Source organism: Sebastes umbrosus, chromosome 18 (genome assembly GCF_015220745.1).
Source record: "Sebastes umbrosus isolate fSebUmb1 chromosome 18, fSebUmb1.pri, whole genome shotgun sequence".
Classification (NCBI taxonomy): Eukaryota; Metazoa; Chordata; class Actinopteri; order Perciformes; family Sebastidae; genus Sebastes; species Sebastes umbrosus.
The window spans coordinates 6,563,336-6,578,556 of record NC_051286.1 but is presented as its reverse complement, the minus strand read 5'-3'; the positions used below and the strand labels follow the sequence as shown (position 1 = coordinate 6,578,556).

General features: G+C 41.2%; 1 protein-coding gene across 1 annotated transcript in view; it reads left to right on the top strand.

The window, feature by feature from the left end:
• The first annotated feature begins 5,786 nt into the window (after positions 1-5,786).
• The window catches only part of sipa1l1 (signal-induced proliferation-associated 1 like 1), a 101,972-nt gene continuing 92,537 nt past the window's right edge, over positions 5,787-15,221 (top strand). The window contains 1 exon segment of the mRNA XM_037750371.1: positions 5,787-6,083. The gene's annotated coding sequence lies outside the window, so the exon portion shown is untranslated.

The following is a 15,221-nucleotide window of genomic DNA, read 5'->3' as shown; positions in this document are numbered from 1 at the left end:
GGGGCAACAGAGCAGGAATTCCTCGGCTCTCCCTCTCTGGGTTACAGCGGTCATGTCTCCTGTAGGTGGTCGCCCCATGTCTGACTTCACTACTTGACATCTTAATATATCTCAGACGGGGCGTAATAGTCTGCCGCTGCAGAGTCCCCATCAGATATGACGGCGTAGCGTTTGATGCTGTGATGTAAAGGGCATGCTGTAAAAAGAAGAGGGGTCAAAGACGGAGCTTCAAAAACAGCCTCCCTCATTAAGATGTCTTCTTTCCCCACAGATCAGTCTATCATACCACCAAGAGAGAACATGAAACATAATAGTGGAGGTAAAGGCCAAGATGCCACAAGTGCAAAGAGAGGCGATATAACTCATGAAATTAACAACCTCCATTACTCACCAGTAGGAACTGCAACATTATCTTTGGTTTTGTACCGATTCTATACTAAAAACTAAATCTAAACAGGTTTTGAGTATGTAATGTGTCCATATTGGAAAAGTATATTCAAGTAAAAGTGTTTGCAATGCAATGCACAAAGGAAATGGAGGAGCTACTCACAGTTGCAAAACATTCAAAACACGTTGGTGAAGCTCCAGGAAGATTTTGGAAAACCAAACAGACATAAACAACAAATAAATAAGTATTAAATCTTTGGAGAAGCATTTAGCTTTCTCTTTGTTAATGTTTCACTGATGTCCATCAGACATTGCATCATTTCCTGTACAAAACAAAAGTACTGATGTTTTTTTTGTACACTAATGGCAAAAACAGTATATTAGGACAATTAGTAGTAGCAAAAAGTGCATACAATTAGTGTTTAGTATGGAATTGGGACACATTAATTGTTTTATTGTATACTAACAAAACAAAGATGATACAATACAATTAGTATCTAGTACATAATTAATATATAGTATGGAAATGGGACACAGTTTTTGTCTTGATAAGACCTGTGTCCTAATTCCAAACTACATACAAATTGTAACCATGTTTTGTTCATGCAGTACTGTACATTTATACTTAAAAAGGGACTTTTGAATGGACACTACTGTCCCATAATGCAATGTACAATGGAAAATGGAGGCTATTTCATTTTATTGTTAACTTTTCAAATATGAATTGAGGGGTTGATTTCCAAAGTTGTATCTTTTATCATTTCCCGATAGTCAAAAACAGTGAAAGTACATTTCTTTGTTGTGCACAAACTGCCAAAAAAGTATAAGGAAGCTTTCACAGCAGGAACCCAGTCCAGGATCAGAGTAACCTTGATCCTAAAATCCAATTTGGCGTTACCATAATATCTTTTTTGCACTCAGCGGCTCACATTACCACAGCTTGGGAAAGGGAGGACTGAGTGGAGGGGTTCTCAGCTGGTTGCAATCTGCAACCACACCACTAGATGCCACCAAATCCTTCACACTACACCTTTAAAGTTTAGTGCATATAATATCTTTAATACTGTATGTACTAATATATGTTAGTTGCTATGGTTTTTGCCCTTCACAGTCTTGCGATTTCAGTTTAACACAGGGAAAATGAGCTGGAAAGTGAGTTTTGAGAGGAAGAAATGTCAGCAGCAGGTAAAGTGTCTGTTGCATCATTGGCTCACACAAGGAAAGACACTCAGAGACGTTCCCCTGCATCAGAAATCATTATTTTGAGTATTGGAGCCTCTGCTCTGCACAGGGGCTTTTCTTATGAATGGTGGATCAATGTGCCATTCATGTTAAGAAAGATCCTTCTCCATTGTCCTCATAAATAAAAGCGATTAAAGACACAGGACACTTCTCGGGCAGTATAAACCTCATAATCCCACCACTAGATGAGTAATGTGTTGTGAAGTAAAGTTTCACTGTCGTTTATCGTTGGTGATGTGTCTTCTCTTTAATCCATACTGAATTGAATTCTGTGGCTAACCCAATTAGACTACTTGAGCTAATCCTGGGGGAGCAGTTTTTCACCGGAGAACAATACAAACCGCCCACACAAATATCCGCCCCATGACAGAATGGGGTGGGTGGTGTTAGGACCCACAGAGCTACAGGAATATAGAGGTCTTAATGACGGTAATCTCTCTCCCTTTGTCTTTATTAGATTGTTATGTAATCCTGGATGACATTTTAGAATAATGGATGCAAAGATGGAAAGTGGAAATGAAAGGTAAATGATGATGAGAACATGAAGTATCGTCACTGGGCACAGAATGAATAATTATAGAGAAGGAAAAGACTTTGCAGACGGAGAATACAGATATCAAGGTTGTTACTATTCACAGGTGACTATGTAGGAGACAGGAGATGAATTCCTGCGACTCCCATACTATTCACCCACTCCTTCTGTAGGTACCTGCCGAGCTGCTTTAATTAGGCCAGTGTTCTTTCTCTTATCTAATTAAAATTTAATGCTGAAATAATTAATGTATGGGAGGAAAGAGAGCAGGTGGAATTTTCAATGCTAAGCTTTACAGCATTGAAGTTATAATCAGTTTTCACATACAATGCGTCATCGTTGCTGTCTGTCCCCAAACGATTCATATCATTCAGACTTTTAAATTAGCTCTTTGTGACATTTAATGTCTGGTGGGTCTTTCAATAATCCTCAGGCACAAAGTGTAGGAGAATGTGATGTGTTTTATTATTTATGCCACGATGCAGCTGTTTGTTTGATGGCATAAACAACCACAACAAAGGTACATCGGTAAACATTACATTACTCTGAACAGGTTTTAATAAAGGAGTCTCACTGGTTGTGATCTCAGGGATGCTCGGAGGCCATCGTCACAGATCAAAAAGTAAGTGTGGTCGTTTTGTGTCTCTTTGTAGATGTTTTGCATCTCTTCGTGATCTTTTTATGTCTCTTTTTGGTGGTTTTGTATCTCTTTGTAGTCATTTTGCGCCTATGTTTTGTCGTATTGTGTCTCTTTTTAGTTAGTTTGTGTCTCTTATTGGTCGTTTTGTGTCTCTTTGTGGATGTTTTTGCGTCTATGTGGTTGTATTCTGTCTCTTTTTGGACTTTTTGAAACTCTTTGTAGTCATTTTCGCCTCTTTTTGGTTGTATTCTGTCTCTTTTTGGTTATTTTGTGTCTCGTTTTGGTCATTTCATGTCACTGTGGTAGTTTTGTGTCTCTTTGTGGTTGTTTTGCATCTCTTTGTGGTTGTATTCTGTCTCTTTTTGGTTGTTTTGCATCCCTTTTTGTTGAAATTTTGACCCTCTTTTTGGTCGTACTCTGTCTCTTTTTGGTTATTTTGTGTCTTTTTGTAGATGTTTTGCGTCTCTGTGGTAACTTTGCATCGCTCTGTTGTTATGTTCTGTCTCTGTGATTATTTTGTGTCTTGATTTGGTCATTTCATGTCACTGTGTTAGCTTTGTGTCTCTTTGTGGTTGTATTCTGTCTCTTTTTGGTCATTTTGCGTCTCTTTTTGGTCGTATTCTGTCTCTTTTTGGTAATTTTGTGTCTTGTTTTGGTCAATTTGCATCTCTGTGGTTGTTTTGAGTCTCTTTGTGGTTGTATTCTCTCTTTTGGTTGTTTCACAACTTCAAACGGAGGCTCTGGCTCGTGGGGCCACCTGTTGGGCCCCTGAGCCAGAGCCCAGTTGGCCCATTCAGTAATCCATTAATGACTCAAGTACAGTAAGAGTCTTTTTACAGGTCTTGAGGAGCATCATTGCAGATGTGAAAAAAAAAAGTCATATACGCCTTTTGTGGCTCTAGAGGGAGCTGTGTGAAGTCTGATAAATGTGAGTCACCTAGTTGGATCTGAAGATTACAAGTTTGAAAATAAAAAAATCTGGAGGTGTGGAGTTAGAAACCAGCAAGCTTATCTGACCTCTGTAGCTCCTCATCTCTGTTTGAGGCTACATTAGCCACTACGAGCATAACACACCCAAATCCCAGACTGAACTGTCGGCAGCAGAGTTGCATTGTGGGTAATGTAGGCGACAGGGTTTGGCAAGGGAGAAGAATGCATGGAATAAAAAAAGACATCCATCGCCAAATCGTTGGAGTATCCTTTTAGATGTTCTGCTACTTTATACTTTACCACTTCTTTTCAGGGGTTTAGGATAGTAAGTAATTATTATTTGGTCCACCTCAACCAGCTTCAGCATCAAAATGCTCCCTAGACATGAATGCATTATGTAAAAATGTTGAATATAAGTAACTATATTTAATTCGGTTATGCTTGTGCTTTTGGTGCTTTTACTTAAAAAAAAGTTCTGAATGTGTCTTACAAAGAAAGACAAACATCTAGCCCATACATTTCTTGCGGAAACCAAAACGGGGCTAAAAGGAGAGTGAATATTTTTTGTCAGCTAGTTTCCAAGGTCAAGAGTGACCCTTCAAGCTGAGTGGACTGTTCTAAACTATGCAGCTATATGAAGTGCTGCACAATATAACTGTTTGTTTGTTTGTTTGTTTGTTTAGATCAGCATTAGCTTTTGCATAGCAGCAGCTATTCTTCCTGGGGTCCACATAGTTTACATGGTGACAATATAAAAATACACATTCACACTACTCATCATACACTAACATAACACATCGTAATACACGTCAACTGTAAATAAAACAATAACAAGTGACACAGTTTAAATATCAAAAACATAAAGAAAATAGAAAGGCTCCGACTGAATCTATCATGATCTAACAGATAAATATCATCATTTAACATGGAATGCCTATAATACCCTTACACACCCAAGAATACTTATTAATTACTAAAGTTTCTTCATAAAGGGACTGTTTGTAACTTCTTACATGTATAAATCTAACGGGGCGGGATCCCATGCGTGCTCGCGTGTGGCCGGAGTCTCTGCTCCTCTGCCTGCTTGTCTTCACTCACACACCGCGTGCGTTCTCGCTGTCTCGCTCCACCTCTATACGTGCATGCGCGCACACTACTCACTGCAGAAGAGTTAGTAGCTCTGAGAATATCTAGTGAATGTACAGTGGACGTTTGTGCAGAAATAGCTGCTGCAGCTCCTCCAGACCAACAGAGGTTTCCCGTGTCTTGTGAAGTGACGGAGCTCTGCAGCGAGAAACGTTATCGTCTCTCGCAGGGACCCGGAGGCTGAAGCAGCGGGGCTGAAGCAGGAAAAGCCAGCACTAGGATCAGCAGTGATTCATGGAGAGACCTTCGTCTGGTCAGCTAACATTACTGCCAAGCAGCTGAAATATAGAGTGATATCGTGGTTTTAGCTGACGTGTGTTGCCTCACTGTTTTGAGCGATGCTCGTTCATGTCTATGTAGAGCGAGCACAAGCGCGAGCCCGACGCTGACTTTCGTTGACTTAACGTCCACAGGTGTCGCTGTTAACAAGCAATTCTGAAAGTTACAAACAGTCCCTTTAAGTAATGCTCTTTTAGTGTTTTTTTAAAACCATATACATCATTTTGTTCTTATCATGATGTCATAAATCAGTCAGCATGATATTGTCAAGGGACCCATAATTCATAATAACAAACCTTCCAGCTAAAGCTATCTGTTGCATCTGATACCTGTCCAGTTATGCTGTCATATACCTGTATGCAATCTGAAATAGATGATGCAATACCAGCTGAAACCATCATCTCATCATGTGCAGTCTTCATCAACACCAAAACCTGCCACACAAACCCACCAGTTGCTCGAGGAGGAGAAAAGCTGTCACTGAAAAAAAAAGCCCCATCCGATTCTGTTGCCAGAGCAACGCTCTCTCTCTCTCTCTCTCCCATCCTTTCACCACCAGCTCCTTTTTTGTCTCCACTCTCGCGAGACTACACAGCCTATAATTACGCGGCCAGCTCTGATTCCGTATCGTGTCGCGAGAGTTGAGTGTTTGAGAGGAGGTGACCTCATCGTCATCGAGGCGGAGCTGCAACCGCTGCAACTTTGGATGAACTTCTGATTTGAAACAAACCCGAGAGAGAGAGAGAGAGAGAGGAGGAGGAGGTCTGTCTGCAACGGACAACAACAGGCACGAAAAGGTGAAGATATTCACAGGTTTTCCTGCTGCTGAGTCTTCACAGCCGGTTCGTTTTCATCTTTGTACTGCTGGTGACGGTGTCTGAGCAGAGAGAGCGTTATTTTCCCTCTCGAGGTGGACATTAATACAAGGTGAGTGGACGCTCTCTTGCATGTGATCCATGCAATGATTTCAGGAGGGAAAACTACACTAAAAGTTCACTTTACTGCACCCATCTTTCATGCACCACGTCTGTAGCTAAACATTTATATTATCCAGCCTCCATTCATGCATTGCATTCATTCTAGATACTCTTAAAGAAACAGGAAACCCAGTAAAGTGAGCATCAGATAAAAGGTTATTGTTGGGTTTTAGTCTCCCTGCATGGTGTATAATAATTGTGATGGCTATAGCTGCAGTCCTCTCCTGTGTGGAGGGTTTCCTGTCCATCTCAAGCCTCTCTGTCCATCGTTTTACTGGCGACACTTGTGGTGAAGGAAGCAGCTCTTCTTCTTCTCTCTGAAGATCATGACTTGTTTGTTCATTTGCATGGGTTTGTTTTGGACATTTTGCATGTGTGGATTCACATAGAAGTCTTCCAGAGAGGTGTGACAATGTGTGTGTTGATTTTTTTTCAGGGACAGTTTATGATTCTGCAAAACCAGACTTCTAGCTCAGTTAAATGTTATTTATTATGCATAATCTGCTACTGGAGAAAGAACAATGCATATGGGTATAATAATTGGGATGGCTATAACTGCAGTGCTCTCCTGTGTCCATCTCAAGCCTCTCTGTCCATCTTTTTACTGGTGAACGACGACACTTGTGGTGAAGGAAGCAGCTCTTCTCTCTGAAGATCATGACTTGTTTGCAGTGTTGTCATTTGCATGTGTGGATTCACATAGAAAGTCTTCCAGAGAGGTGTGTGTGTTTTTTTTGCAGGGAAAGTTTAGTTTGTTTCTCTGCAAAACCAGACTTCTAGCTTTAGTTAAAATGTTATTATTAATTATGCATAATCTGCTACTGGAGAAAAAACAATGCATTTGGGTATAATAATTGGGATGGCTATAGCTGCAGTGCTCTCCTGTGTCCATTTCAAGCCTCTCTGTCCATCTTTTTACTGGTGAACGACGACACTTGTGGTGAAGGAAGCAGCTCTTCTTCTTCTTCTCTCTGAAGATCATGACTTGTTTGCAGTGTTGTCATTTGCATGTGTGGATTCACATAGAAAGTCTTCCAGAGAGGTGTGTGTGTGTGTTTTTTGCAGGGAAAGTTTAGGATTGTGTTTCTCTGCAAAACCAGACTTCTAGCTTTAGTAAAAATGTTATTATTAATTATGCATAATCTGCTACTGGAGAAAAAACAATGCATTTGGGTATAATAATTGTGATGCTATAGCTGCAGTGCTCTCCTGTGTCCATTTCAAGCCTCTCTGTCCATCTTTTTACTGGTGAACGACGACACTTGTGGTGAAGGAAGCAGCTCTTCTTCTTCTCTCTGAAGATCATGACTTGTTTGTTCATTTGCATGGGTTTGTTTTTGGACATTTTGCATGTGTGGGTTCACATAGAAGTCTTCCAGAGAGATGTGACTGTGTGTTTTTTTTGCAGGGAAAGTTTATGATTTCTGCAAACCCAGACTTCTAGCTTTAGTAAAAATGTTGTTATTAATTATGCATAATCTGCTACTGGAGCAGCCCCTTACTGCCAGCTCTTTCATCAATCACGTCATTAGCTATAAACATTTAGATTATCAAGCCTCCATTCATGCCTCTCCTCTCCAGAATAACAACAACCCACAGTTTATATACTCTTAAAGAAACAGGAAACCCAGCAAAATGAGCATCAGATAAAAGGTAATCGTTGTTTGGTTTAGTCTCCCTGCATGGGTATAATAATTGGGATGGCTACAGCTGCAGTCCTCTCCTGTGGGGGGTTTCCTGTCCATCTCAAACCTCTCTGTCCATCGTTCTACTGGCGACACTTCTGGTGAAGGAAGCAGCTCTTGCAGTGCAATTTGTTGTCATTTGCATGGGTTTGTTTTGGACATTTTGCATGTGTGGATTCACATAGAAGTCTTCCAGAGAGGTGTGACAATGTGTGTGTTGATTTTTTTTCAGGGACAGTTTATGATTCTGCAAAACCAGACTTCTAGCTCAGTTAAATGTTATTTATTATGCATAATCTGCTACTGGAGAAAACAATGCATATGGGTATAATAATTGGGATGGCTATAGCTGCAGTGCTCTCCTGTGTGGAGGGTTTCCTGTCCATCTCAACCTCACTGTCCATCTTTTTACTGGCAGACACTTGTGGTGAAGGAAGCAGCTCTTCTCTCTCTGAAGCTCATGACTTGTGTTGTCATTTGCATGGGTTTGTTTTGGACATTTTGCATGTGTGGATTCACATAGAAGTCTTCCAGAGAGGTGTGTGTGTTTTTTTTCAGGGAAAGTTTATGATTTGTTTCTCTGCAAAATCAGACCTCTAGCTCAGTGAAATGTGAATCTGCTACTGGAGAAAACAATGCATTTGTTTGCACGAAACTTGCAGGAAATCAAATATGAAGTTGAAGCATGTTTTTTTACCCAGTGCTCTGTCAATACCAGTCTCATTAATCAAAATGGCCGTCTGTGTAGTCTAGTCAGATTTTAATAGTGATGTAACACAGTGCTACATTTAGAGATCTCAAAGATAGGGAAGATTTCAAAACCAGAGCTGGTGGGGGTTGTCCCCTAGAGAGAAATGTGAGTTTCAGAGACTTTGTTTCCTGCTTTGTGGTGACTTTTAAAGAATGAAAATAACAAAATAATAAGTACACTGCAAAGCATTTTTTTGTGAAATAAGCCTACTTTTAGTTTGACTTTTAATTCTCAGGAAAGAAAACTGAATAATTCGCCCCTCTGGCGTGAACTTCTCTAGTATAAACTAGGCAAATATTAATCAGTTTTCATTCATACATACATAAAGTTAAATGCATAAATCTGGTGCCCTTTGAGAGCAAGGTTAGCAACATGAAGAGGCGAGATGAACAATTTTATGCTCTCGATTTAATCATAAACACATTGGTTGTGTGGATAATATCTATCCCGCTGGCTGTTGGCTAGCTGTTAGTTTAGGAAGCGCTTGATTTGATATGCAGCAGAGTTTTCTATCAGCAGAACGCACATTTTAAACGTCAATATCGCAGTCGATCATGTTCATTTAAAGCCCCCCTCCATCCAGTTTTACTTCCTGTTTTTTTATTAACGTTCTTTCTCAAACAGAGAAGGGGGGTATGGTTAATAGTCAGACATAATTCATTACCATGGCAACCATTGTTTTTTACCCTAGTTTAGATGAAACCAGTTTAGATGAATTTACTGAACGCGCATTTTAAACATCAATACCGTAGGCGATCATGTTCATTTAAAGCCCCCCTCCAGCCAGTTTTACTTCCTGTTTAGTACTCTCCATTTCCCCTCCTTTTCTTACTCACTGAAGGCCCTTTTAGACAAAACACGACAACGGCACCACTGCGCTCTGCAACCCGTTATTTCCAATGGCTTGAGCCACGCCATGCTGGCTTTGCTGTGATGTGCAGCGAGCAAGCAGCTCTCCTCCACCGGGAAAAGACATTTGGTGCAGCTCTATTGCCGCCCGGATGGAAACAGTGGGGCTTGTATACTCGCTGTACAGTGCCAGAAACATGTTGAGATAACGAATAGGGGAAAAAAGGTGTGACAAAATTGCCTTAAATTGGGAGAAATGCGGGAAAATTGTGAAACCGGGAGAGGGAGGGAGAAAAACGTGAGTCTCCCAGGAAGTATGGATGGAGCTGCCATGAAGGCTTTGACCACAGAATTACATTCTTTCAGTAAAACTAGGTTAATTCAAACAAGTCCTAATACTCACTAAAGTTAGCTTGTATCCAAGTTTGTTAGTCTGAGCTCTCCCCTGCCATTAATGATACCCTGAGAGGTATTCGTATTGTAAGTGACCCCCCTCTGTTATTGCTGCCATCTCAACCTGTGGAGTCTACCCCCAGGCTACCAGCTTCAGCCTCCCAGGGGGCTTAAACACACACACACACACACACACACACACACACAGAGAAACACACTGCTTCCTCCTTTGACAAGCCCTAAATGGACACGTCAAAGAGATCTCATCTCTATTCAGCGGGTGGCCGGGGTGGGTCAGATTCTCAACTTGAAACACAACAGCAGCATTAGAGATAGATTCTCTCCGAGGCGGCTTTGTCCGCTTTGCTTTGGCTACTGCAACCGCTGTGTCCAAAACCCCCCTCTCCAAAACTCTCATGTGTTAGCACTGCAGTCGAACATGCCATCAGCACTCCCTTGTCGGTGCCTGTGAATACCAAGGCTGAGCAGATCTGGAGGCTGTGTTGCATTTACAATATTAAGTAGGCTATTGAAATTGAGTGTGTAGGTGGAGGCGCACATGTTTTGTAACACATGTAGCTGCCGATTTACAGGGGAGGTGGGAGAAAAGAAAAATGTCAGGGTTGCTGATGGGCAGCTAAAAGATTATCAAAGGGCTTTTGGGATGTAGAGCAGCTGTAACATCTCTCTAGTTGTTCCTGGATTAAGCAGCTGGCTAAAACTTGTCTTCGGGATGGCTTCAACCCTCACCAGCGTCGGCACAGTGGGGGCTCTTATTGGGAGTTTCAAATGTAGATTTTCCCAGGACCTTAGTTAGTGTTTGCAAGCAAACTCTTCAGCTTTAAATTTGTATCAGATGCACTGTGATCATGGATGTGGTCATTCTTCCAAAAATCCTCTAATGTGTAGCCTAGGCCTATCTGGAACAGGCAAGGCTTTTGGCAGCAAACACAGAGAGAAATCTGGCAAATGCAAAGTCAGGAAAAAGAGGACATTTCAATCTCATAGCTGGCCAGTAGGGCTGCACGATTATGGTTAAAATGATAATCACGATTATTTTGATCAATATTGAGATCACGATTATTCATTGATTTTAGCAAAAACATATTTTTATTACTGCACTTTCACATTAAAATAAACAGAGCACTGCTTTCACTTCCATGCTGTGCTGCATTCCTGCTGATGTACAAATTAGGGCTGCATGCGGTGGGAAAAATTGGTCATTTTGACTATTTTCTTTTGCAATATGAAAAGAAATACAGGAATATTCACCCTACCCTTTTGCTAGCTACATTTTAAAGTTAAATGCATAAATCTGGTGCCCTTTGAGAGCAACATTAAGAGGCTAGATGAACAATTTTATGCTCAATTTAATCATAAACACAGTATTGTATAGATAATATTTATCCCGCTGGCTGGTGGCTAGCTGGAAGCGCTTGATTTGATATGCAGTGGAGTTTTCTATGAACAGAACGCACATTTTAAACGTCAATACCGTAGGTGATCATGTTCATTTAAAGCCCCCCTCCAGCCAGTTTTACTTCCTGTTGCTTAGCTAACGTTCTTTATCTAACAGAGAATGGGGGTATGGTTAATAGTCAGACGTAATTCATTACCATGGCAACCATTGTTTTTTACCCTAGTTTAGATTAAACCAGTTTAGATTAATTTACTGTTTATCAGACCACAAATGAGACAAGAATAAGCGCAACACATCGACTCTTTCTCATTCGCTCTCTTCTTTACCGTCTCCTCCTGGCGAGGCGGCCTTCTGGCTGCTGCTGCACCGAGGAGCCGCACCACCACCAGCCAGGTGCTGAGGTCCACCATTTGAAATGCAGTTTTGGGATGTTTTGGAGGTCCACCGTCCACCATTATCAGTCGCTCTCGCCTCAGCTCCAGCACCGACACCACACCGGGCTGCGCTGTGTTTTGTTTATTTCTCTAACGGGACTTTTCTCTGGATTTCTCTTGGGCTGAAAGTTGTGCGCTCCCCGTCGCTCGGACCTGTTAGAGGCCCGCAAACCTCCGGTATCGGCTGCTTTCCGTTAATTTATCCTCGACAGAAGACGGTAAAGAAGAGAGCCCGTGAGAGAGACAGTCAGTGTGTTTTGTTATGTCTGCTGGTGGGATTTTGTGTAATTCACTGCGTTGATTGTACCCGTTCACCGCACAGACAAATGCCATTGTGAAAATAAACACACAAAAGTAAGGTGGAGGAAACTAAAAACTAAAATGAAAACCCTCAATTAGCTGATGCAACGAGTTAGTCTCGCTAACTACATCCAACTAGAAAGACAAACTGAGACAGATTAACAGATTTATCAGTTTGGAGGATGACGTATGTCCTGCAGCTTCTACTATAGTCATACGTCATCTTCCCATTTTAGCAACAACCTTCTTTTTTTTTTAACTTTGAGCACAATATTAAGTTATTTGGCAAAAAAAAATTGACAAACAGTGTGGCTAATCAACTGAGTCAGAAAATGACTCAAATAAATATGGAATATTACCATGCCAAAAATGCCCAAATACACTGGAGGGAGGCTTTAATTGTGGGAAGCCAAAATCGTGATTGTGTTTAATATTGGATTAATTGTGCAGTCCTATTGGCCAGCTTGCACTTTCACTGTTTACATGCAATGCATTGGCCATTTTCAGGAGCTGAAAATGGGCTCTTACCTGTTTACGATCTCTCACTATGCCCCCTCCCTTACCAGGCTACTTTCCATCATCTCTGCCTCGTCCTCCCCTTCTGTCTCACTTCTGTCGCTACTTCTTTACTCTCCACCTCCCACGATTTTCTCCTCCCATCACCGACAGTGCCTTTTCCTCTCGCCTCGATTCCTTCCTGTTGTGGAAAAGCATGTCAGGACTCTGACATTCTCATCATTTCTGTCAACATCCCTCACCTTATCTATCCTTCTGTCTCTCTCCCATTCCTATTCCCCCTTCCTCTCCCTGGTTTTCATTTCTCCTTTTCTCTTGTGTTTCTGTCTCCCTCCCCTTCTCCTCTGTCTCTGTGTATGCTGGAGATAGGAATGTGAGTTCCCTCTGCTTCAGGTCTCGGGGTGGGCCATCTCTTGAGAAATACCAGAGCAAAAATACTCGTTAACAGTGAATAGATCACACTGCAGGGCAGAATGATTTAATAATACTACTAAGACCTTGCAAATCGGGTTCCCTTGCATAGAGAATTTAAAGGTGGTCTTCTTGTTCAAATACGGTGTCGATTTTTACCTTAACCTGAACATAATAAGACCTATTTCAAGAGTGTTATCTTAAATACATCACTGTAAACTGCAGTTGCAGCAGCAGAATCCCTCCAAGATGACTGTAAGATTCTACGCCAGCTATTTAGCACTGACCATTATAAGCATAATTCACATTACAAACAAGATATGGTATGTTTGTCAGGTCTGATAGTAGACAGAGTACAAGAAGAAGAGGTATGATGATGGAAGGGAGAGTGAGAGTACTGCTGTTGTGGATCAACTAGTGTCCCTCTCAAGTGGTGACTTTCCTGTGAACAAATTGGTTGTTGTTTGTAGTGAAGGCTGATGTTGAAAACAGGATGAAAGAAATGCACAGCTTTTCTAGGGAGGTGTTTGTTCGCAAGCAGACCTCAAAAAGAAATACTTCACAAACATCGGCACCATTTACAAGGCCATCAGCATAGCTGTCTTTTAAATGCTTAGCTGTCTTTCACTGAAAATGTTGAGTTGCACTATGAATGACAAAACTAGGGATGTCTTGATACCAGAAATGTAGTAGTTACCAATACCAGTGAAATTCCATGATTCTCAATACCAATTCGGCACCACGGTAAAAACAAAACAGTAAATCCCATGTACTCCAGCACACACTCCAGTATTACCATTTGCATACTGTTTTTTGCGAATTTATTATTAATCCCTGATGATCCGCCTCAAGTTTCTCGCCAAAAATGGCATTTTACAAGATTGCATTTGAGTACATCATGATAACGCTATGATTTACCTTCACCCAATTTTTACTGAATAGAGCTTGAATGCATCATAATGTAACATCCGTACGTTAGCTTTTAGTTCCGTTATTTAGCCAAGCAGGACTGTGCTGCCCACCGGCTGCTAACAGCTAATGTTAACCAGCTCTCCTCCTGCTGATTTCAACTCGGCTTTGCTGTTCACTATTTAGCATTATCAGGAAAATTGTCTGTCGTCCCCGGGACGATGGGATGCTGTTAGTCTCGAGTCCCAATCCCCGGTACCTGTGGTACTGTAGAAGAACGAGTACTGTCACGTTTTCAGAATTTTGGCATTGACTTGGTACTGAAGTATGGGTTTTTGTGACATCCCTAGTGAAAACAGTTGGCATATGGAACTTCAGACTACTATCATACAAAGATAATTAACACTACTAACAAAGTCTATTTGTTTACATTTCATACAGCCACCTATCTTGAATGATAATAAAGCCAGATGAACTTGTAACCATTCTATTAATACAACAGATGGTTGGGGCATGTCTGGCTATTTTGCTGAGATTTGAAAATCCAGAACATATTTTTAAATAATTTATCCCTGAAGGGGATGAACTTGAGTGCAGCGTTGTTAGAAAGCCTAGGTCTGTGTGCTCTGACACATTTGAAGTGCAAGCCAGCATATTGTTTTCACTTAACAAACAGCCCTGGTGGTGTTCTCTCTGATATGTGAAATTGCATATCTCTTTTGATCCGTGGTCTTTTGCAGAGGATAAACGGGGAACCCTGTTGAGGCTTTCAGTCGGCTGTGTCAGGGCCTTTCATAGCAGCCGGAGAAGGAAAGAAAGGGCACCAGAAGAGCCAGTTAATTTTAGCCGTTCCACCTGAGGTGAGGGGACTTAAAAAGCTAAATCTTCCTTGTATTGAATCCCCTTCTCTTTCTCAATTTTCTCCTCTCTGTCTGGTGAAATAACTTCTTAATTAGGGCTGTAAGAGTGGATTATAGCACATGAAAGCAGCGTGGATTATATATAAAAAAAAAGAAGCCCAGATTTCAGTTGTGACAGATGAGGAAAAAATCTATAAAAACATCATGAAACAATGACTAGGCAGGCTAATCCATGCAGAAATAAACAGAAGGAACATACTGTACAGATGGAAAGCCCTGACAGAGAGAGAGAGAGAGAGAACAGCCTGGATATTATGACAATCACGCTTAAATACTGTCAGCATTGTAGCTAGCAACCATAATTCTTACAATAGTACAAGCCAGGGTGGGCAGTTAACACCGGCTAAAACCTCAGCTTTTACATAAAGATGGAAAGACTTTGCACTCCACGATGCTATTTTTGACAACAGAATTCTATTACGGATGCACCAGTCCAACTTTGACACCTCAACTCGGGATATCTGCCAATATGAGTACTGGCGATACCGCCGTTAAAAGTA